Source organism: Pristiophorus japonicus, chromosome 4 (assembly GCF_044704955.1).
Source record: "Pristiophorus japonicus isolate sPriJap1 chromosome 4, sPriJap1.hap1, whole genome shotgun sequence".
In the NCBI taxonomy this organism is placed as follows: Eukaryota; Metazoa; Chordata; class Chondrichthyes; family Pristiophoridae; genus Pristiophorus; species Pristiophorus japonicus.
Genome location: NC_091980.1, coordinates 224292757 through 224304491, shown reverse-complemented (window position 1 = coordinate 224304491; position 11735 = coordinate 224292757). Strand labels below are relative to the sequence as shown.

The window sequence follows — 11735 nt, the reverse complement described above, 5'->3', positions numbered from 1 at the left end:
GCAGGCAATTGAATCAACCATGTCAGAACGGCACCATTCAAGCCAGCCTCAAATGGCCAGGTGGAACGAGCAGTGCAGATAATCAAACAGGGGATGCTCAGAATCCAAGGGGGTTCCCTACAAAGCCACTTATCATGCCTCCTGTTGGCCAATAGATCCCGACACACTCGCTCACAGGGGTTCCACCCGCAGAGCTGCTAATGAAAAGGACGCTCAAAACCACGTTATCCCTTATACACCCTACTATGAAAGAAATCTTTGAGAGCAGGCATCAATCACAATGTAACTACCATGACAGGAATGCAAGGGCGCGATGTATTGATGTCAATGACCCTGTTTTTTCCTTAATTACGCTGCAGGGCCAAAATGGCTTGCAGGCACTGTGATTGCCAAAGAGGGGAATAGGGTTTTGGTAGTTAAACTTACCAATGGACAAATCTGCCACAAACACGTGGATCAAACTAAAAGGAGGTTCAGCAATCCCATAGAAGAAGCAGAGGAAGAACATGACGTAGAACACCGGAACCAAGTGGAGGAGAGCCCAGTCACTGTGGGCAGTCTGGATAGGCCTGAGGCACCGCAAACAGCAGACACTCAGGCCAGCGCCCACCAACCAGAGCCCCAACTCAGGCTTTCTACAAGGGAGCGTAAACCACCAGAGAGACTTAACCTGTGATCCCAACAAGACTTTGCGGGGGAGGTGATGTCATGTATTCAACTATCATTGTAACCCATGTATAAGCTGACCTAAGTTGTCCACCTTGGGAACATTGACCACAAGGGGGTGAACTTGTTGGAGACACTCCTAACCTGGACTTTCAGGTATAAAAGGGGAAGCTCCACCCATCTTCATCACTTGAGGTCTTGGTAATAATGGTAACTGGTCACAGAGTGACCTTCTCTCAAGTTTGGGCCTCGTGTGCATTTATACTGTATACTAAGGACATATCAGTAAGGAATATTAAGAGGTGAGAGGACATACTGATTTTAATCCTCTTCGTCAGTCGTTCTTTGATATTGAAGAGGACAGCCAGAATATCAGCACATTGTTGTGCCGCAGTGTATTCTTTGATGACTGATGAGACCTATTTTTGTTCAGAATACGCACTTGCAGATTTAGCAGTGGATCCTAGATACACCAGGTTGGGAATCTTGATTTTTCAGGCAAGACTTCCTCAGTTGCATTTACATTCAGCATCAGCAATAGGTTTCATATTAGGAGATGCCTTCATGGATGGCTGCGCTCAGGAGCCGGACACGTCATGTTATTTTATTCATTTTTCAAATCCCTGGTTGGGAAAGACGTAGTGGAGCTGAAGAATGATCTCAGTATCTGCGGCACCCTGCACTCCGTCGATCAGTACCTGAACATTCAAACTGACAGATATCAGTGTCACCGATCCAGAGAAATATCCACACATGCTCTCCGTGAAGAACTGCTTTATCCGCGGCTCGGTGGTGCGTTACGTGCAGCTCCAGGCTGATGAAGTAGACACGCAGTTGCTGCAGGACACGGCGAGGAAAGAAGCCATACAGCAGAAGCAATGAGATCAAACCGCAGCATGGACACGAGCGGGAAACGGAGGGGGCGAAAGACTTACGAGTTTGGGACTTTACACTGACTCGCAGCTGCCATTGCACCACCCCCCCCCTCAACTAAATCGGAATTCTCATTTCAACACATTGCTTTTTATATGGCGTCGCCTGTATATCGGTTCTTTTTTCACATCTTCCTCCCCACCCCAAAGACAGCTGTAACTGAAAAAGCAGACGTCGAGGCTCTATCTCAACCATTTTACACTGCCACATGGATGGATACCAGAACCTCTCCCTCCCCCCAACCCCTCGCCCCACAGAGATGTTGCTGAATTTGGATGTCAGTGGTATCCAGCATTCTGTATCGATCCCAGATTGCACCACAACAGTGCATCAATCCAACATGTAATTTCAAACCAAATGCCTTGACCAGAAAATCATTTGGAAATATTTTTTCGCGATCTTGTTGAAAAAGATAAATTCTTGACCCATTTAAACTTGCATTACGTTAGAAAAAAACACGTTCTTGTGTTTACCAAAATCATGCCTGGCAACTGAACATAAGAACATAAGAATTAGGAACAGTACTAGGCCATCTAGCCCCTCGAGTCTGCTCCGCCATTCAACAAGATCATGGCTGATCTGGCCGTGGACTCAGCTCCACTTACCTGCCCGCTCCCCATAACTGAGTTAGACGATTTAGTGTGGTTAATTATTTTCTATTTCCTTAAACTGAAGTATATGCAAGCATGTTGCTTGTGCTGAGACCAATTTGGTAGCTGGAACTCGTTGTGTAGAACTGAGATCCAAACATGAATGGGGGCAGCCAGGCCGGAGAGTGAAATCACATGTTGTTTAGTTGCATTTAGATGGGGTTCAACATCTCAGGCAAGCAGTTCTGGTATTATGTGACTAATTTTCTGTTAACGCATTGGAAAGTGCACCTTGCTAACTTTCTTTTTCCTGTTTTTTGTTTGCTGTTTATATGGTGCATTGGAGATGAGTCGAAGACAAGTAGAAACAGTTTGTGCCTGACTGGAACTGCACAGCTTGCAGTTTTTTTTTAAATTACAAAACTGGTATATTTCATTGGAAATGAAGTTTCTGTACCGTACAGCTGTGCGTCCAATGTGTTCTGAAATGTTGTGATGTAACATCACTGTAGAATTAATAATAAAATAAAGTACAAAAGGAAAAAAAAGGTGTAGGCTCGAAGGGCCGAATGGCCTACTCCTGCACCTATTTTCTATGTATCAGGATGAATTATCTTGAGCAAGTTATTCCCACTTATGGACGTCTATTTTGCACTCTTTCAAAGTTGCTTTGAGGCGTACAAAAGCATGGGCCTTGCATTAAACATCCGTAAGACAAAGGTCCGCCACCAACCTGACCCCACCACACAGCACTGCCTCCCGGTCAGCAAAATCCAAGGCATGGCCTTAAACAACGTGGACCATTTTCTATACCTCAGGAGCCTACTATCAGCAAGGACAGACTTCGACGACGAGGTCCAACACCGCCTCCAGTGTGCCAGCACAGCCTTCGGTCGCCTGAGGAAGAGAGTATTCGAAGACCAGGACTTCAAATCTGGCACCAAGCTTATGGTCTACAGGGCTGTAATAATACCCACCCTCCTGTATGGCTCAAAGACGTGCACCATATACAGTAGACACCGCAAAGCGCTGGAGAAATACCTCCAATGCTGCCTCCGCAAGATCCTGCAAATCCATTGGGAGAATAGACGCACCAATGTCTGTGTTCTTGATCAGGCCAACATCACCAGCATCGAAGCACTGACCACACTCAATCAGCTCCATTGGGTGGGCCACATTATGCGCATGCCCAACACAAGACTCCCAAAGCAAGCGCTCTACTCGGAACTCCTACATGGCAGGTGAGCCCCAGGTGGGCAGAGGAAACGTTTCAAGGACACACTCAAAGTCTCCCCACCGGCACCTGGGAATCCCTGTCCCAAGACTGCCCTAAGTAGAAGAAGAGGATCTGGGAGGGCATTGAGCATCTCAAGTCTCGTCGCCGAGAGCATGCAAAAAACAAGCACAAGCAGCGGAAGGAGCGTGCGGCAAACCAGTCCCACCCACCCTTTCCTTCAACGACTGTCGGTCCCACCTGTGACAGGGACTGTAATTCTTGTATTGGACTGTACAGTCACCTGAGAACTCACTTTCGAGGGACTGCCTATGATGATGATGATGATGATATATCTTCTGCTGGCCACAATGAAATCACTTCCCAGTTATCAATGTGCGAAATGCAAGATTTTGGGATTCTTTCATCAGACATTCTCACCAGATGACCTGACCATTGCAGCCCTGCCTTCATGAACAGAGCATCAATGCTTGGCATAATAATAATAATATATAGATAGATACACAGTGGCCCGGAATTTGCAGTGGGTAATGACGGTGAGCTAACTGCGTTCACCATCATTGCCCCTCTGCAACTGACTGTAACTTCAGGATTTAGCACATGCACATCTAAACATTGCCCAAGACCACTCAAAGTGGAGGACAAGCATCTGGAAGGCGCTAAACACCTCGAGTCGCGTCGCCGGGAACATGCGGAAACCCAAACGCAAACAGCAGAAGGAGCGCATGACAACCCAAGCACCCCACCCACCCGTCCCTTCAACCACGACCTGCCCCACCTGTGACAGAGACTGTAGATCCCACATTGGTTTCATCAGTCACCTGGAAACAAGTCATCCTCGACTCCGAGGGACTGCCTAAGAACGAGAGAGAGGTGTAATGTATGCACCTGTGAGCATACAAGGTTTGTGGAGCTGTTGCATGCTAAAACAGTTGTAGAGCTGTTGCATTGTGAGTGGCTTGGCCAGTCATGTGATGTTCACAAGACTCAATAAAACCCCATTCAGTTGAGTCTAGGTCATCCACGATGAGGTATGCAGTTGTGAGACCAATGGATGAACTGGTAATGGGTAGCGTGATTGTTAAACCTTTGTTAATAAACCAATTCGTTCTTAACAGAAATGTGTTGCTATGAAGTCTTAAGCAAAGAACCCATGAAGCAAATACATTACACATGGAAATCCTGAAGTTGCGGTCAGTCATTCACTGCTCCGGCACTGTCTGCGCTGTTTCCCCCACCTCCCTGCCTCATAGCTGGCAATCAGTGTAATCAGTGAAACTGAGGAAAACTTGAGCTTTTCTACAGTAATATCGCCATTAAATAACCCATTAAATGTTGGGGCAGATTTTCCAACATCCCAGGCCCGTACAAAGTTTCTACGGACCCGGGAAGGCATCGGAAAAGCCGGTTTTCAGCGCGCAATACGCAGGAGCTGAAAACCAGCTGGAGCTTGACAGATCGTAGCCAGATCGGGTGCGAGGACATTTGTACGTGGAACTTTGTGCTATTTACCCATATCACGGCAAATGTCCTCAAAACTCTTACGCCTGAAAAAGCAGGCACATTGCCTACTTTTACAGGTGTAAGAGTTTAAAAACATAGAAAAAACACGATTAAAATAAAAATTAAAAAAAACACATTGAGGTTGAAACCCTGCCACTCAGATAATGTTATATTAAACCCTAACACTAACTTTAAAAAAAAAAATCTGCAGTTTTTTTTCTTTAAAAAAACATGTGTAACATTTTTAATTTCTATCAGTTTATTGTTTGAGATGTTTTTTAAATGTTTGATGTATTTTTTTGTGAGTTTGGGGTTTTTTCTCATTCATTGTAACTTACGAAACTCCTATTATAATGAATGAAAAAATACTTGCCTGTGATTGGGTGTCCAGGCACATGTGACTCCTGTGGACGTCCCGACGTGCATGCGCTGCGCATCGCAGTGAGAGGAGGCCTATGGATCGGGAGTTCAAGCGGGCGCAGCAGCTTCAGTTAAGTGCACATTTTATTTCTATTCTTTATTGATTTGCCCGTGGGAAATCCTCGGAATTTCTGCCCCGTTAAGTCTTGTTGGAATAGGTGTAACTGGGGTTTTAACAGCTGGTGATAAAACATTCTGACCCTAAAAAAAATAATGTTTATATTTGTGGAGTGTCATATTTCTCCATTATGATTAAAATTACAATTTTTAATATACTTAAAAAAACATTTTTTAAAGTTTGTTCATGATATTTCAGCTTTTACCTCATCCCCATGTGAGAGCCCCAATCTTTATTGCGCTCCCTGTAATATATTTTTTTTAAATCTGGATAAAAGCAGCTTCTCATTTCCTCGTTTCCTGTCTGTGAGAATTCTGCAATGTGATTGGCTGCTTAGACGGCTTGTTAACGTTACTGTCGCATCGCACTGGGAATTCCCATTACAGAGCACTGCAATAAAATGAATGTTGAAAAAGGCAAACTTCTCGCCACAGAGATTGTGCGCTGTCTGAGGGCAACTTTCTTTGTGGCCTGTGGCGAGCAACTTTGCTTCACTGCTGACCACAAATTATGGGCCAGTGTTATGGGAAATATGAAATAATTGGGTATGCAGTTTCTGGTAAAGGAGGGAAAAAAAAGATGAATTGCCTATTTAATAAAAGCATCCTGAAGTTTGTCAACAAGGTGGCCAAGTATAGGTATATACATCTCAAGATCATTAGATTACAAGTTGTACTAACTTATTTTAACCAGGCAGAGTTCATTGGTCAGGGCATATTTAGAATATTGTGTGTAATATTTGGCGACTTCAAAAAAGCATTGAGGAATTGGTGAGGGGTGAGCTAAGGCCAGCAAGGATGATTCTGGAACTCATTCTTATTTCTGAAAAAGGCTGACAATACTGCTGTATTCTATTACATTGGTCCATCCTATTCTCAGTAAAAAATAATCAGTATATGGGTCATGATTCAAACAAAATCCCTGGCCAAGCTTCCTTTCACTAGTATAGCGACACTGGGATCAGTTAACTAAGCATAGACAAATGAATGATCTTCCTATGGCTCAGCTACCAGTGTCTCAATCAGTTGGCTCATATTATTTCTAAAACAAACTAAGTTATTCCGAATTAAATGAAAGTACAGTTCTTAGGGCCCCAAGTTTCGACATGATTTGCTCCTGATTTTTAGGAGCAACTGGTGTAGAACGGAGTATCTTAGAAATCGGAATTCTCGCCATTTAGCTTGCTCCAGTTCTAGTCAGTTAGAACAGTTTCACTTTGGAACAGAAACTTTTTTTCAAAAGGGGGCGTGTCCGGCCACTTACGCCTGTTTTCAAAGTTTCATCTGTGAAAACTTACTCCAAACTAACTTAGAATGGAGTAAGTGAAGATTTATGTACGCTCGAAAAAACCTTGTCTACACTTTAGAAAATCAGGCGTAGGTTACAAATCAGGTGTAGGGAATGGGGGGGGTGGTGTTTAAAGGGAAGTTTACAAACATTAAACACTTCAGTTTTACAAATAAAGAGCCATCATCAATAATAAATGATAAATACATCGATAAATCAACCAATAAATCAATCAAAAAAAATTAATAAGAAATATATATTTTTTTTAAATCAATAAATAAAACATTTTCTACTTACCGACTGCAGCACCGGGAGCCCTTCAACAGCATGCTGGGATGCCCCCCGCAGTGTGTCTCTGTCAGTATCTCTATCTCTCTGTCTGTCTGTCTGTCTGTGTGTGTCTCTCACTCTCTGTCTGTCAGTGTCAGTGTTTCTGACAGCGAGGGGAGGGGGAGGAGGGGGGTAGAGGGAGAGGGGGGGCGTAGAGGAAGAGAGGGGGAGCAGAGGGAGAGCAGAGGGAGAGAAGGGGGAGGGATGGGGGAAAAGGGGGAGGGGGGAGAGGGGGAGAAGGGGGAGGGGGGAGATGGGGAGAAGGGGAGATGGGCAGAGGGGGGAGAAGGGGACGGGGGGGAGGGGGGAGGAGAAGGGGAGGGGGGAGGGGAGGAGAAGGGGGAGGGGGGGAGGAGAAGGGGAGGGGATAGGGGAGGAGAAGGGGGAGAGGGGAGAAGGGGATGGGGGAGAAGGGGGAGGGGGGGAGAAGGGGGAGAAGGGGGAGAGGAGATGGGGGGAAAGGAGATGGGGGGAAAGGAGATGGGGGAGGGGGAAAGGAGATGAGGGGGGAGGAGATGGGGGGGGGAAAGGAGAAGGGGGAGGGAGGCTGAACAGGCCGGGCCCGGTCGGGCCCGAGACTTCGGGCAGGGCCCGTCCCCAGCACCAGATTTACAGGTAGGTGGCGTTGGGTCGGGTCAGGGAGAGCGCGGGTCGGGTCGGGGGGGTGGTGGGAAGGAGGTCGGTTCGGTTCGGGTCGGGGGGAGGGAGAGAGGGAGAGCAGGTCAGGTCGGGGGGAGGGAGGTCATGTAGGATCCAGTCCAGGGGTGGGGGGAAAGCGGGTGTCGGGTCCGGTCCGGAGGCAGGAGACGGGGGGCGGGGGAAGCGGAAGTCGGGTCGGTGTAGGGGTCCGGGGGGTCGGGTCGGGTCCGGTCCATGGGCAGGGGGGGGCGGGGAAGCGGGAGTCGGGTCGGGTCCGGTCCAGGGTCGCGGGGGAGGGGCGGGGAGCGTGAGTCGGGTTGGGGTCGGGTCCGGTCCGGAGGCGGGGGGCGGGAACCGGGAGTCGAGTCGGGTCGGGAGGAAGCAGAAGCTGGCCGTGGGAGGAGCCTTATTCACGCAGCCCCAGTGAGGCCATTCGGCCAGGGCTAGGGGCTGCTTGCTTTGGCCCCTCCCACACAGTTTTGGGCGCCTGGAGCTACTGCACACTGTAGAGCGCATGTGCAGAGGTCCCAGCACTGTTTTCAGCGCAGGGACCTAGCTCCGCCCCCTACTGCTCCTGCTGCGCTGCGCCGAGCTGCAGGGAGCTGGAGAACTGGAAGTTTTTTTTAGGCGCACTTTGTGGCGCGAAAAACGGGCGTCCAGGTCGGTACTGCGCCGTTCTAGGCGCGGCTCGAAACTTGGGCCCGAGGATTCTAAAGTATGGAACCTCCTAACTAAAAACTGCCGAACACATTTATTTTTCAGTTCCTATTATGTTATGGGTGGAACAATCTCTGGTTTAAAAATGCATCATGTGTATACAGAAAACACTACCACTCATTGTCTAGACTCATAAATAAAGAATGGCCACTTAGGTAAGGCACTGAAGAGCATCACTTTCGTGAACAGATATCACAACTTTAAAAAGGAAAGTCTTCAAAGGCTTAATAGAAAAATGATTTTCTGTGCTCTATCACAAATCTGTTAACTGGAACTTGTTTATTTCAGTAAATAAAATGAGCATGGCTATAGTTTGTCATGGTGACAGAGCTGCCCTTTTGCCTCTTTAGTCAAGTTCACTCTTCTTCCTCACTAAGGTCCTCATATGAACTCTGTTGGTTGTATATTCCATAGGGAGGGGGGGGGTGACGGGGGGTTAGATATGGTAGGGTCCATCCTCCTTAAAGGCTGCCTGACTGTCTTTTGCTGTGCTGTTGCTCCTCCTGCACTCCATGATAATGATCTACAAGGGTATTCCCATAGTGAATTCCTACCTGCTCCAGAAAAGCCTTCACTGTGAGTAATGGGTGTGGGATGATTGGGCGTGAACATCTGGTGGTAGTCTCACTTTGTCAGAATCAGTAAGAAGCAAATACAGGTCTGGATAGGCAAACTGGCCAAATACGTGTTTCCCAGCTGTAGAAATCACTAGTGAAACTCTCCATTCTTTAGGCTCAAAAGCTCCTCACTTTTGCTGCCTCATCTGATGCACCTCATAATTCTTAATCTAAGTTACCCTAAGTGCATTGAGAATATAAAAGCAGGCAACTGCCCCTCATTATAATATATTTAAATGAGGAAGGCTCAGCCGGCAGATTGTCGGAAAGAGCAAAAAGCATGAGAGAATCTGCGGGGGCGGGGGGGCGGGATGGGTGATTTTATGGCAAAAAACAGCCGGAAGGGGTTTCAGCCCAATTAACCAGCTGTAAGAAGTTAATTGCCCAAAATATGGATCAAAAATATGCCTAAAACAGCAAGGAAATTCACCCTGTATATCCTACAAGTTATACGGTGCAAGATTAACGTACATACACTTAACAGGCTCATGAAAGTACTTTATCTGGTATTTTAATAGAAGCATGAACCCATTTAAAATAAGCAGCCTAACAACACCATTAAAATAGTAAAATAATTCCATACAAATGTGTAAAGTATCCATACACTAATAATGGTCATTGTAACTTCTCGGCTTATATCTCACTATACTTCATCCCATGTTACAACAAAGAGTGCTCTGCTTTTCTTCTGAATTGTTCATGTTCTGTATTAAGGGACTCAGATTTATCTTGTTACAAAAGAATTGTAGAGAATGCTGAATGGATGATTAAACAATTGCTCTACTCTTCCATCGCTTGAATAATACACGAATCACTTTGCATTGCTTACAGTTTCTACAGGTGTTCAGGAATCTTGGAGGATGTAACAGGATTGTGATGCCAATAGCAAGTGCCTCATCTCTGCAACTTAAATGGCTCATGGAAGACTATGGATCATTTAAGCAAGAATATAATTAATCAGCTGAGTTTCATCAAATATTGTGAAAACTATTGAAACCATCTATTATGCAAGTAATTGGAGGTAGCTACTGCTTTTTATAGTCTTCCTCAGATGTTGATATAGCCATGAGTACCACACACCACCACCTGAGTGTCCCCAGAGTTTTTGCAGCAGTTTCTCCACTGCCATTCCAGACTTAATTTGTGAGCTCTCATTTCTGTACTATATATGCACTCAGTCCTCCCAGAAGAGTCCAACAATTGCATGGCGCTAACTCTACCAAAAGAACCTTCACTCCTTTGACTAATAGTAGCCTTCTCGTAAGCTGACCCCGGAGATGCTATGTAGTGCATGCCATTCTCATAATCTGCTTCCACAAGTCTTCTCATCCAGGAAAGACAACAGAACTGCCATTAAACAAATTTAACAATACAGGTTGAACCTCCCTTATCCGGAACCCTCGGGACCTGGCCTGTTCTGGATAAGGGATTTTTCCAGATGAAGGGTGGTCACGTTAAATTGGATGGTACAGGTACTGAGCAAGGGGATATCAAGGCTGACTGACTTGGGGTTATGAGTGTGGCAGAGAGATCATGGGGAGGAAGGCGGATGGATTGCGGTGTCAGCCAGCGAATGTGAGGGTCGGCAACGAGGAAGGACTTCAATTTGCTCATGTCGGAGTTCTGCGCATGAGCCACTCGGTGGCTGGGAATGGTTTGGGGCGAGGGGTGGTTCCGGATAAGGGAGTTCTGGATAAAGGGAGGTTCAACCTGTACTATTTTTATTTCTTTAATTCTTTGGTACCCATTCTAAACATTCTAAAAGAGTCAGGCAAAATAATTGTCACCACAGTATTGTATCATTTTTCCAGTAATGCTATGACTTATATAGGAGTGGAAACTAATCCCAAGTATGCTATAAGATTACTATGAGTTCTTCGTTAGCATCGGCTGAAGAAACTTGATTTCCTTCACTCGCAAACAGGACTTTGTTGCTTCACCGACTACACTGTTTGATTCATCGGCTGTGGCTTTGCTCTGCTTCAGTCGTTTCAAGTCTTCGCTCTGAATTTTTCTGTCACATTGGTTTCTGATCCCCTGGACTTTGGTGGACATCACTAGACTACATTTCTGCTTTGAACTACACTGGATTACACGGATATATTTCTGCACTGGACGACACTGGATTATACCGTAAGACCATCTGCTGCTTCTCCATCTCTGCTGCAAAATATTATTTTTACTTTTAACTGCAGCTTTCTGTGCTGAACTTGTTCTACTGGTTTTTCAGCTCTGCTGGCTTCCTGGAAACAGCTGCCGTTTCACTCTTCTACCGGTTTTCAACTTTGCTGGTTGCTGACTGCAGTTTTTACGGTGATCTGCCACAATCCACAAATATGTGTCAATGTCACCATTATCATCTTTCTGCACCGACTCTCCTTCCTACAGCACATCCTCGATTTCTCTACAGTTCAGGTAACTTCTGTACTCTATTCGCCTGCTTCAGACAGCGATTTGTCGATGCTCTGTGCTGGTCGATCCTGTTCATATGGACTTTATCCTTCCATGGGACCTCTGACTTTGACCCTGGTCTCCTTACTATTGTGTTATATATGCAGACTATAGATATATTCTCTGTGTAGTCACTGTATAGTTGCATAAGATGGAGACTTGTTTACCTGATGTAATATCAATAAGGTTTACACTGTGTATATACTATGCTGGCACCACTAGAGGGTGCA

The 11735-nt window shown here is 45.9% G+C and overlaps 1 pseudogene; it reads left to right on the top strand.

The window, feature by feature from the left end:
• Positions 1-1253: 1253 nt before the first annotated feature.
• On the top strand, positions 1254-1629 carry LOC139262305 (U6 snRNA-associated Sm-like protein LSm2 pseudogene; annotated as a pseudogene).
• The last annotated feature ends 10106 nt before the right edge of the window (positions 1630-11735 follow it).